This window comes from Panthera leo, chromosome B1, assembly GCF_018350215.1.
Source record: "Panthera leo isolate Ple1 chromosome B1, P.leo_Ple1_pat1.1, whole genome shotgun sequence".
NCBI lineage: Eukaryota > Metazoa > Chordata > Mammalia > Carnivora > Felidae > Panthera > Panthera leo.
In genome coordinates this window covers 41664128-41689619 of record NC_056682.1, presented here as the reverse complement: position 1 = coordinate 41689619, position 25492 = coordinate 41664128, and positions in this window count along the sequence as shown.

Below are 25492 nucleotides of genomic sequence, written 5' to 3'. Positions count from 1 at the left end.
ATTAAGACTTTATTTTTTAGAGCAGTTTTTGGCTTGCAGCAAAATTGAGGGAAGATTACTGATATTTCCCATACACCTCCTACTTCCACACATGCACAGCCTCCCCCATTATCAACATCCCCTGCCAGAGTGGGACATTTGTTAAAATTAATGAATATACACTGACACATCATAACCACCCAAAGTCCCTAGTTTACATCAGGATTGACTCTGGGTATTGTATATTCTGTGGGTTTAGACAAATGTAAAATGACATGTATCCATTGTTATGGTATCATACAGAGTATTTTCACTGCCCCAATATCACCATTATTTATGAATCAATACCTTTAATTTTTTCTGTTTTAATGCCTAATACAATAAATATAATTGGATATAACCCATATAATCAATAGTTTTATAGAGTCCTCAATTATTTCTAGACGTGAAAGGAGTCCTGAGGCCCAACAGTTTAAGAAGTTCTATTGCAGAGACGTGCTTGCTCATGAGTAGCAGGAGAAAAAGGCAAGGGTGTTTATGGCAGCATTATCACTAATAGACAAAAGCTGAAAACAACCCATTCAACATCAGAATAAATCATTAAAAAAATATGGGATGTTTGTACAATGGGATACTGTACTTTTGTGAAAATTAATGATCTAAAACACATATAACAACAGATATTAATTTTGCTAATATAATGTTAAGTGAAAAAAAAGAAAGTGGAAGATGGCATTAATTATAATTCCATTGATACACAATTAAAAAATAAACAAAGCTAAAAACAAAATTTCAAGGGGCACCTAGGTGGCTTAGTCAGTTGAGCGACCAACTCTTGATTTCAGCTCAGGTCATGGTCTCACAGTCATGAGATCGAGCCCCATGTCAGACTCTGTGCTGATAGCAGGGGGCCTGCTTGGGATTCTCTCTCTCTCTCTCTCTCTCTCTCTCTCTCTCTCTCAATATATAAATAAATAAATAAATAAATAAATAAATAAATAAATATAAATTTAAAAGAACAAAAAATTTCAAATCTAAGCCTTCTATATTTAGTTACACAAACTGCAAAGACAAGAAATGGGATGATAAACACAAAATTCAGGGTAAAATTTGTTTCTGAGGGTAGAGCCACAGGAATGGGTTATGGAATGGTGCTCTCGGAGCTTCAAAGATAATGTTTCATTTTATCAATTGGGAGTAAATATATAACTAGCTATTGTATCTTTATTCTTCATACCATACACATGTTTATAAATATTTTATCTTTCCAGTTTTTATCAAAATGATAACAACAAAACTCATAAAACTCATAAATTCTCAGTCAACTTTGAAAATGAAGAATAAAACTCACAAAATTCTCAGTCAACTTTGAAAATGAAGAGCAAGGTGGGAAGACTTTCCTTACTAAAAATACTATAACACCATGGAAATAAACAGTATAGAACATTCATGAACCAATGAAGTACAAAAGAAGAGAAGAAAAAGTTAAGATGGAGCCCTGTGTAGATACGGGAATTGTACATTCCCACACAGTAGACTGGAATAAACCATTAATGCGAGGGTTGGAGAAATTGACTCACTGGACTAAGAAAAATAAAACTTGATCTTTACCTAACTCAACATTTCAAGATGGACTCCAGATGAATTAAATATCTTAACTATAGCACAAATAGGTAATAACAGAAGGAATTATGTTTATAATCTAAGACTAGAAAACAACTTCTTAAAAAAAAAATTAAAAAATCGTAAGGTAAAAAATGAATGGATTTAATAACACCAAACTCAGGAAATTTATGCAATAAAATTTCATTGACAAATAGTGAAATGGAAGGAGATATTTACAACATCTAAAACTAACCAAGGACTGGGTCGCCTGGGTGGCTCAGTCGGTTAAGTGTCCGAATCTTGGTTTCAGCTCAGGTCATGATCTCACAATTTATGGGTTTGAGCCCTGCATCTGGCCTGCACTGACAGTACTGGGCCTACTGGGAATTCTCTCTCCCTCTCTCTCTGCCCCTGCCCCACTCACATGCTTGCTCTCTCTCTCTCTCTCTCTGTCTCTCTCTCAAAATAAAAAAAAAAAAAAACTGACAAAGGACTAGTATTGAAAATCTTCAAGGAACCCCCACAAATTCAAATATCAACAAGAAAAAGTCAAAGGCCACAAAAGAAAATGATCAATAACCACGAACAGTCATTTCACAGCAGAGAAGACCCAAAAGCACAGCAAGTGCATGAAGAGATGCTCACGTTGATTAGTAATTAGAGAAAGCAAATTAAACACCAAGGCGCCATCACTTAACATCTACCAGCTTGGCAAAAATCAGAAAGCTAGATAATGCCAGCAGTTGTCAAGGATGTGGGGATATAGGGGCCTTTGTGCAGTGCTATTACAGTGTAGATGGGTGCAGCCATTCCGGGGACCATTTTGCAAGTGCTTAGATTCAGCATTCAGATACTCTGTGGCCTAGAAACTCTGCTCCTGGATATAGGTGGCAGAGAAATTCTCAAAGGTACCCACCCAGTCATGCTTGCCACAGCATTGATTGTGGGGCGAGGGTTAGAGCCAGTCTAAGGGTTCATTTCTGGGGGAAGGATAGAATAAATATGGTGGATACACAGTGATGTACTCCACAACAATTAGAAGCAACAGACCAGAAGCACACAGACCAACAGTAAGAGATATTACAAACATACTGCTGAATTGGAAAAGGAAAGAAAAAAAAATCCAATTCTGTTTATGTACATTAAAATACTTGTATACTATATGATACATACTCCACAATGAAACAAAACTAAAATGAAAAAATGTATATTGAGGGCACCTGGGTGGCTCAGTGGGTTAGGCATTTCACTTAGGCTCAGGTCATGATCTCACAGTTTGTGAGTTCAAGCCCACATGAGGCTTTGTGCTGACAGCTCAGAGCCTAGAGCCTGCTTCAGATTCTGTGTCTCCCTCTCTCTCTGCCCCTCCCTTGCTTGCTCTCTGTCTCTGTCTCTCAAAAATGAATAAACATTAAAAAAAATTTTTTTAAGACAAAATATATATCGAGTATGTTAGAAACATCTCAGACAGGGAAGGAGAATAAAAAGGAACAGCACAAGACAAAGCATAGCACCAAAAAAGGGGCCCAGTGAGAACATACGATAAGACGCCCTGAAATGAGAAGCATGATTAACTGAATCCTCTGCATCTACAGTAGAAACAAACAAACAAACAAACAAACAAACAAAAACAGTAGAGGAGCAAGACTTTGGAAGTCATAGCGCATCTGCCTGGGCCTCCCTCAACACCTGGCCCAGAGGTCTCACCCCCAGCTCAGAAGACAGAGGAACTCCCAGGGCCACCACCTTCCATCCATCCTCTACCATTGCTCTGTATTCCAATGAAGGGCTGCTTAAACTTCCATGGGGTCGGTGTGCATTTGGATGGGAGAAAGAGTAGAGATCCAGCATATTAGTGCTCTCTAGAGAAACCAAACCCATAAGTGCGATATAGATAGATAGATGCTAGATAGATAGATAGGGCATGAACCAATTCTGTGAAATTCTCTTCCTTCTCTCTATATAGATGAAAGACATATCTGTGTGTATGTATCACATATGATATATATAATTGATTATGATAAGATGGTATATATATATATATATATATATATATACACACACAGCATATTATGGTGTGTGTGTGTGTGTGTGTATATATATATATATATATATATATATATATATCTGTAGAAAGAGATTTCTCGAGTGAGATGTATTCCATCTATATAGAGAGAGAAAAAAAGATGCACTCAAGGAATTGGCTCATGCTACTGTTGGGGCTGGCAAGTCTGAAATCCACAGGGCAGGCCAGCAGGCTGGAGTTGATGCTGCAGTCTTGAGGCAGAATTTCTTCTTTCTCAGGGTAATCTCAGGTTTAAGGCATTTAAGGCCTTCCAACTGATGGCTTGAGGCCCATGCACATCACTGAGAATAATCTTCTTTACTTAAGTCAACTGATTATAGATGTTAACCACAGCTATGAAAATATCATCACACCACAACTTAGGTGAGTGTGTAATTGAATAACCAGGAACTATCGACCAGCCACTTTGGCACATGAAACTAACAATCACAGATGGTTTCCAGATCAAATGGGAATAGTCTTTGGCAACAGACTGATTATGGACAGTTGGGCACCGAGGAATATGTACTCATAAATTCTACCCAGGTAGAACAGTAATATCACCTCTTCTCCCTTACTTTCTACCATTTCCTTTCCCCAATTCCAGCGTAGCTAGAGCTATGTCCTATCAAAAAGGCTGTAGCATTATCCTCTTTCTTTTACAAATGAGGAACCCTGTTCAGAGGGGTAATTTACATACCTTGCTCTAGGCCACTCACCATTGCTGGAATCAGTCAGATTCCTTCCACAGGAGTAACCCTGCTGTCAACATCCTACATCTTCCTAAACCCCTTCCCCCAGTCACATCGGCTGCCTCTCCCTTGAGCTCTCATAATAGCTAATGAAAACCTCAGTTTTAGCTCTCACATCTCTATATTGTATCTATTCATTTTCCTGTCTCCCCACAAAAATCTAAATTCCTGTCCCTCTGTGTGTTCCTTGCTTCATCTGACTGTGACATATGCATGGTATAAGAAACAACAGTACCCAGCAGTCCCCTTTTCCAGAAAACCCTGAGAGATGAAGAGGTAGGGAGCCTCGGTGTTTACATTTCCATGACGAGCTTGTCTCTCTGGCCACAGCATATTGATCTCAGGATAGAGACCTGCCCTGAGCTGGGCCACTCAGATCATCTCATGGGAATTGGAAGCCTAAAGGATCAGAGGCATCCAGCAGTGACAATGAAGAGGAGTCCATGTAATGGCAGCGACCAGAGAGTCGATGTACAAATCTTGCTGCTTGAGGTGTCTGGTGCTGCCCCACCATGCCTTCTCAAGACTTGGCTGTTCAGCAGTTCTCTTGATTCAGTCTCCTGAATCAATCAGGGTAAAGGTCAAACTGCTAAAACAAGGAGCCCCAAAACGCAGAGACCCAAAGAAAGTAGAAGCTTACTCCTTGTACAGTTCAGGAACTTACTCCTGAGACAGTTCAGCTCCACACAATCTTATACTGGCTGCCACAGCTCTGCCCCCTTCAACACCATGCGCCTTCACAAGTCTCCAAGGTTGAAGCTACCCCAGCCGGAGGGAGGAGGGAAAGATGTGCAGGCGTGAACCCACAAGGTCTCAGGGGCCAGGTCTAGAAGTGGCACGTGCAGTCCTGCTCATGCTCATTGGCCAGAAATTGGACATCCGACCACATGGGCTGTAAACGTGGGGCTAGGAACTGTTGTCTCTGGCTGGCAGCCACCTCTTGCTTGAACTCTTGCTGTGGAAGAAGGGAAGAACAGCTCTGGTTGACCCTAGCAGTCTCCAGAAATTAGAAGTGTCTACAAGCTTTCTCCTTCCTGCCCCCAAACTAGTCAGTGTGTTTCTATTGCTTACAATCAGAAGACACTCTGTGGATATAATAGGTGCCCTATATTCCTGGTGAGTGAAGTGTTCATTGATTGATCCTGTAGAATATATACCTGGGGAAAGTTGCTGTGGGAGATCAACAAAGACTATTCCTGATAGAGATTTTAGGTCTCGTACAATCAAAGCCTAGCTAGTGCTCAGGTGAGAGTTGGTGAGAGTCTGACCTATAAGGAAAGACTGTTCTTAGGGACCCAGATGTCTGCCTCAGGTAGAACAGAACCCAGTGCCAAAGCCTTATCAAATCAGCCCAGTCCTATGTATAAAATGGGTAATGTGTACAATCAGGGGAATGTTCAGAGGTCCCATTGATTCTTGCACACAGACCCCACGGAGATGACCAGATGTAACTAAGTTCTTCGTTTAGGGTCTCTTTTCTCAGAAGAATCCAAATGGGTTCCAGGGGGATGGAGGTACAGAGCCTGAGCACCCTTGAAAATGACCCTCCTCCAGGCCAGCCCAAATTTCCTCAAAAACAGAAAATCCCCAAATGCTTTTAAAGTAGAGGCTTCCAGGGGAACCTGGGTGGCTCAGTCGGTTGAGCGTCCGACTTCGGCTCAGGTCATGATCTCACAGTCTGTGAGTTCGAGCCCCCCATCGGGCTCTGTGCTGATGGCTCAGAGCCTGGAGCCTGCTTCCAATTCTGTGTCTCCCTCTCTCTCTGCCCCTTCCCTGCTCATGCTCTGTCTCTCTCTCTCTCTCTCTCAAAAATAAATAAAAACATTAAGAAAAAAAATTAAAAAAAAATAAAGTAGAGGCTTCCACAATCATTCAATAAGCTAATGAACTACATCCCTTTCCCAAATATGACAGAGCCCTGTCAGGTCCAGAAGGACCCAGAACACAGCCAGACTGAGTGGGCCCAGGGACAAATCCACACTGGCCATGCACACCCAGTGGCCCACCTGCCTGACTCCAGAGTGCCACCCACTACTGCTCCTTGCCAGCTCCCTCTCGGAAGAAATGAAAATGGGCTCCTGTCTGTAACAAAAAGGGTACTTTTAGCTCACATATTATGCGCAGGGGAATTTCCTTAAGTCACACACAAGAAAATGAGAAGGAAAAGGTCCATGTAGCAAAAGGGGGGTGACCCTGTACACAGGTGAGGGGACACTGGAAGCTGTTGGCATTAATCTTATAGATGTACGTCTTACCTAATCAGCTATCTGTACTCTCAAATACATTATGTCATTTGATTCTCAAAGAAACCTTGCGAGGTAAGCCAGGTGGTTGTTTTCATTCCATTGTCTGAACAAGAAAAGTGAGGGTTTCTTATAATGCATTATATTATTTTCCCATATTTCTTATGTTGCTTTCTGAGTCCTCAGTCCAGTGACCCTACCTTTGGAAATAAGAATCATCATAGTTAACATTTGTGGGCACTGGTTACACACACCAGGCAGTGTGCCTTCACGTGCACAAAATTATGTCAGTCTCTGAGCATTTAAACAACCCCATGAGAGGTACCATTGTTACTCCCATTTGACAAATGAGCTAACAGGCTCCAAAACCCTGGGAGGAAAGCTTCCTACAAATAGTGATATAAAATCTGAACTTCACAGCATCATAAGATCTTAAGGCCGGGCGGTTTCAAGAGCTGACCTAATTCTTGCACCTGCCTTGAGCGAGAAACGAATTGCAGAGAGATTCAAGAGACGATTTCACCACCTCCCTTGGCTCCTCTCACCAGGTCCCTTGTCGATTCTAAATCTTAATTGCAGTAACCTCTTTTTATTTTGGGTTTGGGTTTGGGTTTTTTGATACAGACACAACTCTTAAAGCATGGAAAATGCCCCCCCAAATTAAGCTGTAACAAGAGGCTCCAGATTGACTTAAACTGCATTCTCCCCAGCTATGCCCAGCAACCTAGTGACCCTGTGCACATTTTGCATCAGGGAGCATTGTGCATCTCTAATTTAATTTAAAGAAAGACAAAACATGGATGAATAGCTTTCCTCCTGGGCTGCACTCTCTTGGACACAAGTGATCGTCACTGGTGGGACCTGCTTGTGTTTCAGCACCAGCAGGATTGCCAAATTCTGGATGCATTTTCTGGGTTTCAGGCCACCTATCCAAGGACTCTCAAAGCTGGGAGTGGATTAACAGCAAACATCAGTGTAACACACTCAGTTGCACTTAAATAACATCTAAGTCTCAAAGCAGACAATCCATGAGGATAACAGCCCCAGTGGACATTAGCCCAAGTTCAGTCATTGTCATGCACCCAAACCAAAAAAGCACCTTCTGTCCTGGACAGGGAATAAGAAATCCCCCAGGATAGTAAGATCTGCCCGAGGAGCTGTGTGTTTAGTTGGTCCTGGCACTCACTAGTTTCATATGTCAGTTTTCAATTAGACTCTGTCACACGCACTCCTCTCCACTGTACCCCCACCCCAAACTACTTGGGTTCAGTTTACATTGGTGAGTGGGAACAGGGACTGCTCTCTGGGCTTTTTCATCCTGCCCGGGATCCTCCTCCCTCACACGAGCTGTAAAATCTAATTGCTCTTTGTCAAACGTCTATATTACTTTTCCATATGACTTGTTAATGGTGCTCAGATGAATTTCAATAGCAAAACCCCTGATTTAAAAAATGCTATTAGCAAGGAGGTAACGCTGTCAACACTTGCTGGTAATGACACTCCAACCGCCTTTTGCATTTAAGCTTATTTATTTATGACTGATGCAGAAATGATCCTGTTTCGGCAGGAAATCAAGGACAACTCTTTGTGCCAAACTCATTTTCTGTCCCCTCAAAGGCCCAGGATGGGGACGGTAAATGTGTCGTGTGGAGAAGATTACAGCCGCAGGGTAATTTGCTTTGAGAAACTTTGCTGGAGATTTTAACGCAGCAGACAGGAATGTTCTGCTCTTGCCAGTGTTCAGAATTTGCCAGTACTTACAGGCTGGAGCTCAAAGTTCATGCAGATGCCATGCAAGATAAATCTGCAAGTGTGCTACCTATTCCTTGACAATTAGCTGAGCAAACTGCCTTTAATGATAACAAACACATAAGCCCTATGGAGAAATTTTATTCCAGTGTTCCTTAAAACCTGCAATTAAAAACTTAAAAATTGACTCATAGGGACAGTACTGGCCTTCAACTTTGTTTCGTATGGGGCCTGGGTTTTCTTCCCATTTCATCCACTGATCACCTGTAGAGAAGTAGGCACATCACGGGACCCCATTTGAGGGATCCAAAAAGTTGGGACAAGACAAAGAAGGATAGAGGGAAGCAGTGTAAATTACAACATATATTTGGTCTCTTGTAAATTGTATCACCTTGCAGGCACTAGAAGACCTTGCAAATTAATGGAAATCTGTAAATGCTTTTTAAAGAAAATAAATATTTTTGCATCCACATTAATTACTTTGAAAATACTTAGCCAAGTGGGTAACCAGTGGACATCTTTTGCTTATACCAAATTGATAACAGAAGGCTGGATGTCAGACAAGAGGCCTGGACCCAGGCCAGAAGTCCTGCATTCAGGTCCTTTCAAGTCCCAGCTCTGCCTTGAATCTGTGCATCCTTGAAGTAATTTCTCTCCTTCTCTGGACCTCATTTTCCTGTATAAGGTAGCAAGGTGAGGCTATCTATGGTTTATGGGTTATGGTTTAAGGTCTGTGGTTTCTAGAGATATTAGGTTTGGGGTACACACTATGGTGGACACTTTTGAAGGTTCACCTTAGACCTCGCTGGTCCTCTACATACCCACTTCCGTGCACCTGTGGGCTGAAGGCTGTGCCTGTACTACTGCTACCCCCAGAGTCAATTTGTCCCTAGTCCCAAAGAACTGAAGTGCCTGGGAGTCCTCACCCTTCTTCCTCCTTAGCTAATAACTGATTTGGGAGTACAAGAGCCCGGCAACCTTGCCTGAGTCAGGACAAACTCTGAGGAGTAATTCCGGCTCCAGAGCTCCACTGTGGGGTCGGTGGGGGCTGGCCCCCTCACTTGGCTTCTCCCCGTTCCCATCGGTCTCCCTCTCCTACTTTCTCCAGAGCATTTTCTTGGCCTGCTTCTGGGGAACCTGACTTTATATGCACATCTAATAGGCATACCAAAAATAATAATAAAAGTAAAAGGGCTTTCTGCACCCAAGGTGCTGCGTTACCGAAACTTAAAAGGTTTGCACCTGAAATAAACAGACACATAGATTTCAGCGCCTAGGAGTCTGGACCTCCATGACTGATGGATGAGGGGGTGTTCTCGTGAAGGATGCCGTTCAGTTTTAAACTCTTTCTGATTCCAAGCAGTCCTGAAGAAGCACCTGCATGACGATTCCAAGCAGTCCTGAAGAAGCACCTGAGTGCCCTGAGTTAGGGAACCTAACAAATGAGGGTGAGGCAGTAAGAAATGTGCATTGCAGGACACCTGGGTGGCTCAGTCAGTTAAGCATCTGACTTGATTTCAAGTCAGGTCATGATCTCATGGTTTGCGGGTTTGATCCCCTCATCGGGCTCTGTGCTAACAGTGCAGAGCCTGCTTGGGGTTCTCTCTCCCTCTCTCTCTGCCCCTCCACTGCTCTCTCTCAAAATAAATAAATAAACTTAAAAAAAAACAAAAGGAAGAGAAATGTGCATTGAAATAAAGTCTAAAGGCTGACGGAGGGTAGAAAGTGGACAAAAAATGCTCAAAGCCAGCATTCAGCATTGGCTGGATGAACAAACAGACGTCACCAGGAAGCAGGGTGTTATGTCATTCTTCACCAAATACCCGGGTCCAGAGGAGTGTTGAATATCCAGGTGCTTTTCCCTCCTGTATGGCCTGCCCTGCCCTTCTTCCTCCTTCTCTTCTCCCCCTTCCTTCTCCCCTCCTGGACAAGAGTCAAGCATCCAGCCAAGCCCTGGATCTGAAGAAGAATCCATCCACGAGGCCTTAGGGGTCCAGGCAGAACTAGGAGGATATGCCATGGTGCATCTTCAGGGGGGTTTTCATAGTCTCTGACAGTTACAAGGGAAGTATCCAATAGTAAGAAATGTCCTCCTAGAGAGGAGGGTCTTGAGGTGAGTCTTGAGAAAAGCCAGGTGGAAGCAAGTGGAAAGAGAGAGGGGCGTTCCACGAATAGGGAACCACAGGCCTGCTCAGATAGGGGGTCCCTCAGGCCACAGTGTGCATGGCTGGGAAGACCGGGGGAAGGGAAGTCATCAGTGAAGCCAGAAGAGGCAAGCTGAAACAGAAACAGCAGGAGGCTTTTTAATCCACAGTAAGGAGTTTGAACTTCATCCTGTGGACAGTGAGTAGGAATAGTAGGGCCTGCCCTCCAAATACCTCCAAGGTCACTCTGTCCCTGCTTCCCTCAGCCCTCAAATCCTGGGAAATTTCTTTCCCTTCCCAGGACTCCCTATTCTTGCCCCACCAATGGTGCTGAAGGCAGGGGCTCTAATTTAAACCACCATTAAGCTCTGCTGCGGGCCCTGAAGCCACTTAATGAGTAAGAGCCTGATAACCTGTTCTTCACAAAAGGAGGAATTAAGAACTCATTTATATCAGTGGCAGGGTAGAAAGAAAACAGCAATCTTACTCCAGCCAGATCATGGAGATACCAGTCCCTGCTTTATGGAGTCTTAATTAGATCCCCTTGGTCCCTCTTGTTTTTATTTTGTGGTTGCCTTTCTAAAAAATAAAGGAAGAGTACCCATCAACTCATGCCACTGGAGTGTGTATTTTATGGAAAGAATACAGATGATGAGTCTCCGTGTCCTAAGAACTCACAGGGGTTTGAGGAGTGAGGTAGAATTTGCTATGCCTGAGGCCTGTGAATAATTACTTTTCCTAATGAACTCTTGTTCTAGAATCACCAGAGCTACCTGCAGAAGATGCTTTACCTGCCGCAGAATCTGAACCTAGGTGGTTCCCTGGGAGAGAGTGGAGGATGGGTTACAGCAAATGGTGGGAAGAAGTTGTAAGCTGTGGGGCACCTGGGTGGCTCAGTGCGTTAAGCTTCCAACGTTGGCTCAGGTCATGATCTCACGGTTTGTGAGTTCGAGCCCCGCATCAGGCTCTGTGCTCAGAGCCTGGAGCCTGCTTTCGATTCTGTGTCTCCCTCTCTCTGCCCCTTCCCCGTTCACACTCTGTCTCTTTCTCAAAAATAAATAAACATTGAAAAAAAAAATTAAAAAACAAAAAAAAGAAGTTGTAAGCTGTGGTAGTGAGACATTTCCTGGGGGTCTTTTCCACATGTGCTGGCTTGTTCTTCTCAGAGCGGAAATACAAACCACTCAGGAAATCCAGGGAAGGGGAAGGTAAGTCAGGAGACTTGGGTCCTGCCTGCAGCTCTGCTGTTAACTAGCTGTGCGTGGTTGGGTGAGTTGTTTATCTCTCTGAGTTTCTGTTTACTCATCAATAAAACACTTAAATTACACCCAGTGACCTCTAGGGCCCCATTGAATTCCAACAGGCTTCCAGTCTGTGTAGAAAGAGTGACACCTCAGAGGTCCAGTGAGAGGCAGGGAAAGAAGCCTGACACAGTTGGGGGAGGGGGGGACAGAATGACATGCATATCCTCTGATGGTCTCCATTGGCTCCAGATGACATCCAAAAAGTCAAAAGACTTTTTACCCCTAACTCTCAGACTGTATGTCAGCCTGGACCAGGGTTCTCTAAATGTGTCCCCAGAGCCTCACCAAGCACTCTAGAGTTTGTTTTGTTCGAGGGAGACTCTAAATAGTAGTCTCAGCTAACTTAGAAAACAAGCTTGGCTGAATTCTCTTCTTCATCCATCCATTCCAGAGATGGACACCTGCATTTTTCCTCTTGAGAATTCCACAGTGTCCTCTGGCACTGCTCTTGACTGGCTCCCTGGTTCTTCTCTGCCTCCCTATGTGTAATTACAGCAGGGTCAGCTGGAGCAAGAGCCCCAGCCTGAGCAGAAGACACAGCCAACAGTCGGGGCTGGGTGACCAGGCAGGGGTCAGAAATACAGAAGTCATGCTCTATGGGATTCAGCAAATTGAAAAGAAAGTCAGGAGCACAGAGATCAAAATCAAGTTTTCAAGTCAGAGTGATAAGCTTCGAGAAGGGGTAGCAAACTGTAGTCCATGGGTCAAATCTGGTCTGTGCCTATTGTGTAAATAAAATGTTACTGAAACACAGCCACACCCGTGTATTTATGTATTGTCTATGCACTAGGCCTTTGCATTAAGATGGCCAAACTGAGTAGTTGTAACCAAGACAGTAGGACCCACAAAGTCTGAACTGTTTACTGACACTTTACAGGAAGAGCTTGACAAAGCCTGGCTTTGACCATGCACTCACATGGCTCCCTTGCTTCTGCAAGGGAGTTGACAGGCCAGGTCTCCCTCCTTGACCTCCAAGCAGTTTCCTTCAGGAGGCACATCTACTCAGAGCAAATCCCATGCACAGCAGTGACACTGGGCTCATGTCCCCCAGCAGTGGGAGTGGAGAGAAGGACCCTGCCCTCCCCAGCTCAAATTCCACACAGAGCCAAGGAAGATGGCAGCAGAGGAGAAAGCCACCAAAGCTCTTTCTCCCTCTATGGATAGCATGTAGCTCACTTGGAAGAGCTGACCCCGCTCTGGGTCCCCATCACCACCATCTTGCCCGCTGTTTCCCAGGCCCCACCAGAAGGACACCCCCACATCCATGAGAGCCCCATTTTTGAGAGCCACACCACACACTCGGCCACAGTTCTGAGCGCTCCCACTCCCTACGACAGGGCTTTTGTCAGCTCCTCATCTTGTTTGATCAACACAGGATTTAAATTGTCGAGGAGATCACACTGATCCACCCACTGGCTGAATCACGCCTGAGCACCCACTCTGTGCCAGGCACTGAGCTCAGCACACGGGAACGAGAGAAAGTTAGTCTGTTTGCTGCCCAAGCCCGTGGCTCGTAGCCCACTGTCCATGGTCCCCTCGTTGAGTGGGGGTGCCAGAAATCCCTGTTCCCTGCTCATACAATTATTTACGATGTGTCATTTACAACGAGCCAATCCCCAAAGACTTAGAAGTAGAGGCAAAGGAGGACTGTTAAGAAAGAAATTAAATACGTACTTATATTTTTCATATAGATTTGAAATATATATTATATGTATGCATATTTCAGCAGTTGCAAAAATGATATTGGGACAAGTTGTATCAAATGTGAGGGAGAGGCAACCTCAGGTTTTGGAACATCCTCAGAGAGGATTTCTGGGGAGGAGCCTTCATGACATGCAAGTTTATGGACATGGCTATTCCTCGTGATTGAGAAAACCATTAGCTCGCCAAGCCAGTTACCCTGATGGGGCAGAGTGATGGGGCCTAAGTACCAAGGGAATAAATACATATGTGAGCAGGAGCAGAGAGGGAGACAAAAAAGAGAAAAGTGATAGGCGTAGAGGGTGGGAATGTAATCAGGATGGGAAGATTGTTGTCATTTCTGGCCGATGTGTATTGATCAGGGTTTTTTTTTTGTAGAAACAAGAACCTGATGACAGCCCCTGAATCCTCCCCCACGTGAGAAGCATGCTCAGGGAGGTGAGGGTTAGCCCAGTAAAAATGTGGGAAAGGTTCTGTCTCTTAGGGAGCTCCTCCTTCTAACCAGGCCCTGATTGACTCTTGCAGGATTTGTCTTCGATAAAAAGTGAGAAGTCAGTGAGCGAAAGTAACTGCTTTTGCCCTCAAATCTCTGTGAGAATCTTCCAAGACCCCTTTCCCTTCCTGTGCCTGCCGGGAGCATGGACAAAGCAGGCACTAACAGAGTCTCTTTGAAGCTGTGTTTTTATGAGAGGTCAACCAGTTGTTATCATTAGAAATCTACAGACAGTGCCAAAAAGAGATACTGGGATTGGGTCTCATGGGATCATTTATTCTAGGAACAGGTAATTGTAAAGAGATTCCAATAATTTTAATAATGAATTGACATCATTTCTCACTAAACGTCCAGCTATTCACCAAAGTTAAATCTGTGGCTTACGTGGACGGGCCTTTTCCTTCTGCAGTGTGGGTCCCACAGGAGGAATATGTAAACCTGGAGTTAAGTGTATGAGTTTCCATATGGAGATAGACTTGCTCTCAAGGCAGTCCAGTGCTCTTCTGGGTGCCCATGACTGTGTGCCCACTTTTCCTTGTGCTTAAGGGGCTCCACCCAGCTTCCCACCCTCCAACTCCTGTCCAGGGGCATTAGTGGTCTCTTGGGCTTCAATCACAGCCCAGATGGCAGTTCCTCTGTGTGGTCCTCCTGGCCTCCCCCAGACAGAGGGACTGGCCCCCTCCTCTGGCCTGGAGTGACCTTTGCCCCGTCTCCATGAGAGCACCTAGACATGCAAATAATTCCCAGTGCTCTGACACCCCCTCCGCCAGATACTGAGTGCCACAAGGACTCAGCTGTGTCATCTACATCTTCCTGTCTCCAACTGTGATATTAGGCAATAAAACATAAAAGATTTTAAAACCATCTGGCAAAGGCCTTGTGCATCTGCTGAAACAGGGCAGGGGTTCCCGAACAGCAAGATGGCTGAAAGAGATCCCTAAAGGTTGAGGTTCCAGGCGGAGAGCCCCATCAGGTACACAGTACCTAAAGCTGCTGTCCTGAGAATTGCTTTTCCCTGGGCATATATGGTCTCTTTCCTCATCTTCTGCTGCCTTAGCAGCCATTTGTTTCCTTACCCCCCTGTATTCACTGCCAACTCAGCTCATTCATTCGTAACTACTACGTGAGCAATCCCAACAGCAGTTCTACTGGATGAAATCACCACCCATCAGAGCTAGAAGGGTCCTCACACAGCACTGGGGCTGGGGGGCTTCAAGCTGTGCTGTGCAGAGCCTTTAGGGTAAAGTGGAGGCACCCCAGAAGCCACCTGTGTGTACAATTTGAGGGAACATTCTCAACAGGCAAGGCTCTGGGCCACCCCAACCCCTCCTCTTCTCATTCAGAGCAGTTTTACTTTGGATTTGATCTGTAATAACCATAAATTTGTCTTCCACATGAAATATCTTTTTAAAAAATGATTCTGCCAGCAAAACAAGACTGAAAACCTTGAGGGCTAGGAAAGAAAGGTAACTTGTCCAAGGTCACAGGATTAGTCGAGGGCAGATCAGGGAGTAAATTTAGACATTTCTGCTCCCCCCGACCCCACCCCAACCCTTCTCCACCACCTAGCTTCTGGTGGCAGCAGTGAGCCATTTCCAAACCCAGGTGCACTTTGGGATCCAGGTCAAAGCTCATGCTTTTGAAGTTACTAAGCAAATACCCAGAGGCTTCAACAGATGGTGACAGTTGCTGTTTACACGTTTAGGTGGAGCTGACTCTGTACAAATGAATCCTCTGCATTCTACCATGTGACCATTTAATCATACTACTGCTCAAGTCCCTCCAGAAGTTTTTCATGGTGCACTCAACCCAAAGTCTGGGGGTGAATGAGCCTATGAGCTGGGCAGGGCCAGTCTGGGATGAAGGACATCTGGAAGCCAAAAGCCTGAAGGTCTGGCTAAACTACTGGCTTTCAGGGAGCCTGGGTGGCTCAGTCAGTTGAACAGCTGACTTTGGCTCAGGTCATGATCTCAAGGTCTGTGAGTTCAAGCCCTGTGCCGGGCTGTGTGCTGACAGCTAAGAGCCTGGAGCCTGCTTTGGATTCTGTGTCTTCCTCTCTCTCTGCCCCTCCCCACTTGCACTCTGTCTCTCTCTTTCTCTCTCTCAAAATTAAGAAAACATTTAAAAAAAATAAAAATAAATAAATAAAACTACTGTCTCTCACCTACCCCTTGCATCACCTTCTACCACAACACAAAGCCCCTGGTACCATGATCTACCAGGGAGTCCATCAGAACGATCTGGGCCCAGGCTGGGACTACAACCTGCTCTTTCCAAGAAATGATCTAATGTCTCTGAGGTAGGACATCCATCCACAGTGGATGCAGGACCTAGCCAACAACTAGGAATATAGTGAGAGAGGTTTCAGACCTCTATCCAACAATAATAAGTGCTGTGCATAGATGAGCCAAGCCCAACAACATTATGATACAGGTATTATTACCTGTTTCAGACAAAAAAATTGAGTCCTAAAGAAAGACTAAGCAATGTGTGCAGGGTCACACAGATGGATTTCAAACCCAGGACCCCACAGAACAGAGCACAAAGCTGCCACAGGATAATCTACTGAAAAAAGGGACCTTTCTGATGATAGGTACTGGAGGAGGGTGGCAGGCTATTGGATCAGAGTTTAGACCCAAAGACTTGTCATAGATACCACACTAGGAACTGTCTCATCCTACAAAACCCCTTTCAACAAAGCTTCAGTCATCTTATAAATAATTATTTACCATGTACCATCTATTGCCAGGCACTATTCCAGAAACTGGCTATACAGTGATGAACACATCTGCCACAGTCTGACAGCCTATTCTGTGCCTCCTGCCACCAGTACCCCCACAGAACAGACCTCCAGCAATGACTAACGTCATTCTCAGACACTAGTCTCAAACCTCGCCTCATGATTTCATCTTCCTCCCTATATCCATGGCTCCCTGAATCTTCCTGCACTCCCTTCTGGACTCTGTTTCCTGTTTACAGCCTCTCATCGCCCACTAGACCTAAGGCTTGACACCAGCTGACCTGATCAACTGCCGTGAGCATACATGCAGCCTGGACCAGCTCAGCCCAGCCTTAACCCAGTAAGAAGTGCCTCTGGAGATTTGCCACCAATAGGACACCCACACCACCGGAGGGCTAATAAAGATAAGCTGTAAATGTGGGGTCCCCAGACAGCAGGAGATAACATGGTTATGTACAGCTCCTGGTAGGGACTGAGCTGTTTATATACTGACCAGCTTGTGTTCATTCATTTTCCCACCCAACCATCCAGCCAGCCAGCCATCCAGCCATCCAGCCATCCAACCATCCAGCCATCCAGCCATCCAGCCATTCAACAGCAATTACTTATTGAGTGATGACTATGTGCCAGGCACTGTTCCAGGCACTTAAAATACATCACTGAATAAAATATGTGAAGATCACTGCCTTACAGAGTGTCAATCTAGTGAAGAGAAAAGTAAACAATAAACATAATAAAAAATATATACATGAATATATAGTCACATGTGCTATGGAAAAAATAGGAAACATAGAGCAGGATAATGGAAGTAGGTTATCAATAAGGTAGGGCAGTCAGTATTAATGGGATGATCAGGGTAGACCTAATGAAAAGATGAAAACTGAGTAAAAATTTGGAGAAGGTGAAGAGGGAGCTAATCAAGAGGACGTTGGGGAGAGGATATTCCAGGTAGAAGAGACAAAAAGAGCAAAGGCCATCAGCCAGAAAAGAGTCCGGCATGTTTGACAAAGAGCAAGGAGGCCAGTGTGGATGGGAAGGGGTGGCAGGAAAGGGCAGTGGGAGATGAGGTCAAAGGGGTAACAGGGAGCCAGATTTTCCTGCAGGCTCCTGTAGCTATGGTGGGGACTGTGCCTTTTAATTTACTCTGTAGGTAGGGCAATGGAGCACTATCAAAAGGTGGTTTTTTTTAAGTTTTTATTTATTTATTTTTGAGAGAGAGAGAGTGCATGTGCATGTGCATAAGCAGGGAAGGGACAAAGAGAGAGGGAAAGAGAGAATATCAAGCAGCCTCCACGCCAACAGCACAGAGTCCGATGAGGTCCTTGAACTCACAAACCATGAGATCATGACCTGAGCTAAGTCAGGAGTTGGAGGCTTAAAAGACTGAGCCACACAGGTGTCCCCTAAAAGACTTTGATCAATGAGGTGATGTGACATTAACATCACTGCCCCATAAGGGCTAGGATAAATAATGACAGTGGCCTAGCCACAGAGATATTGAGAAATTGGTTAGATTCTAGACATATTTTGAAGACAGAGTCAGCAGGAACCCCAAATAGGTTAGATTAAAGAACGGAGGAGTCCATGACAATGCCCAGATTTCTGACCCCAGCAACTGTAAGGATTGTCACCATAAAGAGAGATGACGAAGGCCACTAGTGGGTGAGTTTGAAGTGCAGAGACAAAAGTTCAGTTTTGCACATGTTGAGCTGTGATAGCTATTGGTTGCCACATGGAAATGTTGGAAAGGCAGTTGGATATATGAGTGTGGAGTTCAGCAGAGGGGCCTCGGGCCTGGAGATGGGGCTGGGAGTCACTGGCATACAGGGGGGATTAAAGCCACTGTACTCCCACAATCACTAAGGGGGTGAGCATAGTAGAGAAGGAAAGAGGTCCCACACCAGAGAGGACCCAGCAAAGGCGATGCAGAAGGACAGCCGAGTGAGGTAAGAGATCAGCCAAAGAACATGTTGTCCAGGAAGGCAAATGGAGGGCCAAAGTGCAGCCAGGGGCAGGGAAGGGGCAGCGGGGTCAAATGCTGCCTGGTCATATAAATGGAGAACTATGAACCCACCCCTGGATTTAACAATAAGGAGGTCCCAGGGACCTTAGTAAGAGCAGTTTCCATAGAGTTACAGTGCCAAATCAGCCTGATTGGAGAGGGTCCAAGAGAAGTGGGAGGAAAGAATCCTTGTTGCAAAGCAAGGCAAAATTTGAAGAGAAAGATGGTGGAAGAAGTGGGGACAGAAGATATTTTGTTTTTGCTGATTTTTTTAAAGTTTACTTGTTTTTAGAGAGAGAGAGAGAGAAAGTGTGCTTGCCAGTGAGCAGAGGAGGGGCAGAGAGAGAGAGACAAAGAGAGAGACAGAATCCAAGGCAGGCTCTGAACCATTAGCACAGAGCCCGACATGGGGCTCCAATCCACCAACCATGAGATCATGACCTGAGCCAAAATCAAGAGTCAGTCACTTAATCGACTGAGCCACCCAGGCACCCCTGAATTTTTTTTAAGGAGAAAATCAAGAGCATGTTTGTATGCTGAGGGAGAGAGACAGCAGAATTGTTGGAGCCATGGAGCCATCGTCCCTGGATGGAGAGACAGGGAACGGGCCCATGTGCAGCCAGGTGTGCCCAGGGGCTTGGACCACTTCTCCATGGTGCCAGGGAGGGATGTGATGCTGGGGGTCTTGGGAGTTCCCTTCTGGTTGAAAGAGGATGGGAGAGAAATCTGAGGATTAGAGGAGAGAGGAAAACGTTTCTTAGACATGTAGGAAAATAAGGCAAATAGGGCAGGAATGTCTGCAGACATGAAGGCCCACTGAGGTTCCAATGCTGTGGAGTGAAGCGGGACCAGTCCTTGGGTGTGTGGGAGCAAGCCTAGGCTGGATGTCCCCAGGCCCACTGGGCTTGCCAGGAACAGACTTCCAGTCCCTACTGCCAGTTTTAGGGGCCAGAGAAGTGTGATGCAGAAACCAGGGGCCTACCTCACCTCTAAAATCCCATAATTCACCCTCCTATGTTGAGCCTTTGAAAGCAACAGATTTGGAATCCAAGGCACTACTTTTGAATCCTTAGGCAGAGTATGTTGAAAAGGAGGCATCCTGTTAATATTATCTCCCAGAAACTGCTTCTAGGACAAGTGTATAAGAAGCAATATATGCCCAGGCTCCTTGATCTGTGAGCACCCAATGCCTGTCCAGCCTCTCTGTCTATGCAGAGCTGCTGGCCTCCCTGCCCCCGCCGTGGGCTCCTGGCAAACTTCCCCTCCTGACTACCTCTTCTCCTATTCAGGTAACTCACAGTGAGTCACTTTGGTGCCCTCGGCCTCTGGTCTGAGAGGGTCTCTGTGGCCTTCTGATTCACACAGCTCAAAGTCCCAGGAGTAGAACCACCCCTCCCAGGCTTCAGCCCAGGAACAAAAAGCCTGATCTGCTGATCAGGCGCCAAGACCAAGAAAACGGTATGGAGGGGGAACTCTGTCATCTTCATGGTCCAGGATTTCTGGGCACTTATCACCTTTGCATGAGATTGCAAACCAGCATCATGAAGTGATTGACTTAGACCTCAAAAAATAAAACTGTAGTGCAAGACAAGCGTTTGGGAGAGAATGGGCACCCACCCAACTACTGTTTTAATGGTCATCGCAATGAGAGTTTTCTGATTTATTTCTTGTTTCTTTGCATTTTCTACTTTTAGGCTGAGAGTAAAAGATCAGAAGGAGGACTCCAGCATGCCCTCAGCTCTTTATTTCTTCACAAATAAGAGACCTCCGTATTTTTGTTGGGAAATCATTTCTGAGAACACATTTCAACAATTAGACAAGGAAGCAGCCACGCAACAAAGGTGCCAGGATTTTGGCAGATGTCCTGATGAGAGTACAAGCCTGTGATTGTGTGAGGTGGGGAGGGCCGTAGTGACACACGTCTGTGCGGAGCCCACGTGTGGCCATCATCTTAGCAACACAAAGGACTGGCAGAAAAGCCATTCTCCACTTTCTGAATTACTTAGAACAAGGCAGCATGGAGATAGTAACTAATGTCACAGTGAAAGAACAACCACATGGGAAGCTCTTCAGTTGTGTCTACCTGTCCAGTTGTTTCTCCCATCTCTCCCTTCCACCTCCTCCCCAGGATTCTAACATTATTTTTGCATGATCCGGTATAATAAGCATGCACTGAAAGGGTTACAGATTTACTTGTTTTAGGGTTTTTTTCTAAATAGAAAAGGCACTAAACATCACCAAGAATGTATCCTGAACATACATTCTCTCTGATGCATTAACAAAAGCAATCAATATAAATTATGCTTGTCAAGGAACATAATTCTGTGATGGAAGCCACGCCTCTGAGTAAGGAGTGGGCAATGGTCAGTAAAGAGCCCCTTTTCCAGGCAAAACCTGCCACCTTGTGGAATATAGTGGAACTGCAGCCGCCTATGTTTAAAAAAACAAAACAAAACAAAACACACGTCTTCTCCCATGGTCCTGTTGCCTGTCCCTGTCCTCCTGGACTCTGAGCCTGGACTTTTTCATCTACGAAAACCTCAGGACCTAATGCAGCTCAGTAAGTGTTTGATGAAAGACGAAAAGAGGGACAGAGGGAGGGAGGAGATAGAAACTGAGTCACGTGACACGGAACATTCCAAGTGGACAGTGATGGGAACAGTGGTTGGGTGATTTATTTTGCCCTCAGACACATGCAAATTGTCCACCCCTGACTGCTCTCCTCACCAATCAGCAGGGCAAAACCTGAGGACACTTCCTCTCCTCCAGTCTATGGACATATGGACATTAGGCTGATGGGGAGCAGGAGTGGGGTTGTTGTTTTGTTCCTTAAAATTTCAACACTTTTTTTTTTTTTTTATTTCAAACCTACCGAAAAATTAAAAGAATAGAACAGTGAAACCAGTATTGTTCACTGTTTTATTAGGGTCTAGCTTATCCTTCTTTGTATTTCTTCCCTGCAAAAACAAACAAACAAACATACACACACAGGTACATATTTTAATTTCCCCAAGTTTTGTATACAGAAGCTAACAAAATAAATGCAACTGTTTTCCATTTTGCTTTTTTATGTTAATATATTTTTTATTGTTTATTTATTTTTGAGAGGAGGGGTGTGGGCAGAGAGAGAACCCCAAGCAGGCTCTGCACTGTCAGCACAGAGCCCGATGCCAGGCTCAACACACGAACATTGAGATCATGACCTGAGCAGAAACCAAGAGTCAAATGCTTAACTGAGCCACCCAGGTGCCCCTTCTGTTAATATAGTTTGAAAAGGACTTAATGTCAGTTCCTAGAAATCCTCCTCAGTTGTGCTGGTGGTAAACGGTGCTCTGTTGCGTGAATATACTACCATCTATTCAACCAGTCTCCTACTCAGAGGCTTCCACCTTGTTTCTGGTATTTTGCCTGTCCAAATACCTGTAATAAATAACTTTAACTTAAATTTGTGAAGACTGATTTTCAGGGGAATTTCTAGAAGGGGATTGCTGGTCAAAGGGTAAATGCATGTATATGCCCTTTGGTTTGCTGTTTCCAGATTCCCCAGTCCACAGGGAGCATCCCATCGTGCACGCTAACCAGCAGCATCTGAGAGCACCTGCTCCCCACAGCCTTGCCCACCGTGTGGGCTTAAATCTTGACTTTTTGCCAAGTCAATGGGTGAGAGGGTTGGCTCAGTCGGTTAAACACCTGACTCTTGATCTCGGCTCAGTCATGAGCCACTCATGGTTCATGAGTGCACTGACAGTGCAGAGCCTGCCTGGGACTGTCTCTCTCTTTCTCTCTCTGCCCCTCCCCTGCTCACTCGCTCTCTCAAAAATAAACCTTTAAAAATTTTTTTAAAATATAGGTGAGAAATTATATCTCAATGTGGTTTTAATTCACTTTTAGTTTTTTACAGTGAGTGAAGTTGGACATCTTTTATAAGATTAGCAGCCACCTAGATGTGTTTTTCTGTGAACTGTGTTCATTACTCCCTCATTTTTCTCTCAGGTTTCTGATGGTATTATCCACCCCAATTTCAAAGATTTCCTAGAGTGATTAGTTCAGTATCTGTGAAATACATTGTAAATATTTTCTTTCCATTTGTCATTTCTTATGGCGTTTTTTGATGTTAAAAAAGTTTTGTAAAATTTTATGTAGTCCAACTTTTTTATGTAGTCAATGTTTTTTGTTTTTTGTTTTTTTTATTACATCTGAATTGGCTAATACTTTCAATATAGTATTATATAGCGGTGGCGATGTTGGCCATCTTGCCTGGTTCCTGACCTATGGAAAAGCCTCTAGCATCTAAAATAGCAAAGATGCTATTTTAAGTTTAAGGTGTAGTGGTACACTTTGTAATGTATATGTATATATACATGATGTATATGAATCATGTTAAAGAAGTATCCATCTGTTACAGGATTCTTTACCTCAAAACCCAGGGTTCTTGTCTCACCATTTTGAAGAATGAAGAGGTAGATACAAAATGAGCAACAGGCAAAAGTTTATTAAAGTATAAGACCAGAAAAGAAAACAGTATGAAAGCTCTCTTTATAGAGAGGGGTCATTTGAAAATGAATGCCTTCGACTGTAGGCAAAGGTCCTTGTTTTATAAGGTTCTGGTCACCCCTCTTCCCCCTTGTTTCTTTTCAGGTTTTATCCTTCCTGGCTGGATAACTCTAGGTACTGGGTTGTCCATTCCTGACTGGCTCATTTCCATTGTATGAGTAGTGGTCTACGGCCATATCATTCCTCGTGGGTCGTATGTTTTATGGTCTACTTATTTTTAGTCAGGTCTTTTGTCAAGTTCCAGAGGGGAACCTGAGGGGTAGTAGGTGGGTCTGTTACATTCTTAAGAGGAACCTTATGCCTGAGGGGTTTGCTGTGGTCAGACACTCCAAGCATTGCTCCAAAATAGGTGTTTTTCTCCACCTAAGGACCAGCCATCCTATCTTTTCCTATCGTACATCAGTAACTATTTTGTTGTATGTTGGGTTGTGTGAAGGCCTATACCCATCCATGAACATAAATGTGATTTTCCTATATTAACTAATATGGTGAATTATATTAATAGATTGCCTAATAGTTAACCTTGTTTTGCATTCTTAAAATCAGTAACTGTTTTATTGTATGTTGGATTGTGTTGAAGGCATATAGCCATACATGAACATAAATGTGATTTTCCTATATTAACTAATATGGTGAATTATATTAATAGATTTCCTAATAGTTAACCTTGTTTTGCATTCTTAAAATAAATTTTACTTGGTCATAATGTATTATTTTCTTAAGATGATATTACATTCTGTTTCCTGCCTTTTAGGATTTTGCCAAGATATTCATAAGTGAGAATAGTCTGCATTCTCTTCTTTCTGTGGTATTTTTAGCACGTTTAACATTAATATTGCATTGCTTCACAGAAGTAATTTTAAAGTAATCCTTTTAAGCTCTGAAAAAAATGGTATAATAGGTTTGATAGAAATTGATATCTATCAAATAGGTTTGATAGAAGATTGTTATCTAAAGGTTTGATAGAAAACACCTTTGAAACTTGGGGCTTGGTGATTTTTTTTTTTTTTTTTAGTGCTTATTTATTTGTTTTGAGAAAGAGAGGGTGCGAATGGGGCAGGGCTGAGAGAGAGAGGGAGAGAGTATCCCAAGCAGGCTCTGAGCTATCAGCACAGAGCTGGATGCAGGGCTCTCTATATCACCAATTGTGAGACCATGACCTGAGCCAAAATCAAGAGTCTTAGCCTTAACCAACTGCACCTTGGTGAGTTTTATTTTTTATTTTTTATTTTTTAATGTTTATTTATTTTTGAGAGAGAGCAAGCATGAGTAGGGGGAGGGGCCAAGGGAGGGGGACAGAGGATCCGAAGCAGGCTCTGTGCTGACAGCAGAGAGCCTGATGTGGGGCTTGAACTCACAAACCACAAGATCATGATCTGAGCCGAAATCAAGAGTCAGTCACTTAACCGACTTAGCTACCCAAGTACCTCCATGAGTTGCTTTTTAATAGCATAGTCCCTTGATGACTTTCTGTATTTCTTTAATGGAAATTAGTCTGTTTAATAGTGCTCTCTATTGAAATCAATTTTGGTAAGTTGCATTTTCCTAGGGAATTATGTGTTTCATCTAGGTTTTAAAATTTATTTATATAAAATATATTAGTTCTTTTGTGATATTGTGATATAATACAAATATATATATTTTGGTTTTCATCTCACATTTTTTCACAGAGCTTCTAAAACCCTGTAAGTTCATGAGTAGTAGAGCTGATAGGAGCATATTTGCTCTTAATCTCCAGTCCCTGACACAAGAGTTTCTAAGACATTTGGAATCTCCTGAGTGATGTGAGTGCCATTTGCATGCTAATGAGATGGTTGGTGGCTGAGGGTCCCGTGATAGATGGGGGCTGGTTGCCACAAAGACCTAGCCCTGATTAAAGAGTTGGTACTCTCAGCCCCAACCCCCAACCTCTGGGAAGGGAGAGAGGTTGAAGAGTGAGTTCAATCACCAATAGCCAATGATTTAATCAGTCTTGCTGATGAGAGAGCATGGGGCAAGCTGAAGGCAAAGTACAGGCTAACAGCATCTCCCTCCCCCACCCAGGTGGGATATGTGTGACTGTGCTCAGACACTCCTGGCTGCCCAAAGGAAAGGACAGAAAACAAATGGTTAAACCGGTAGTCTCCATCAGTTTACAAATATGTCGTAAATTACAAGAAAA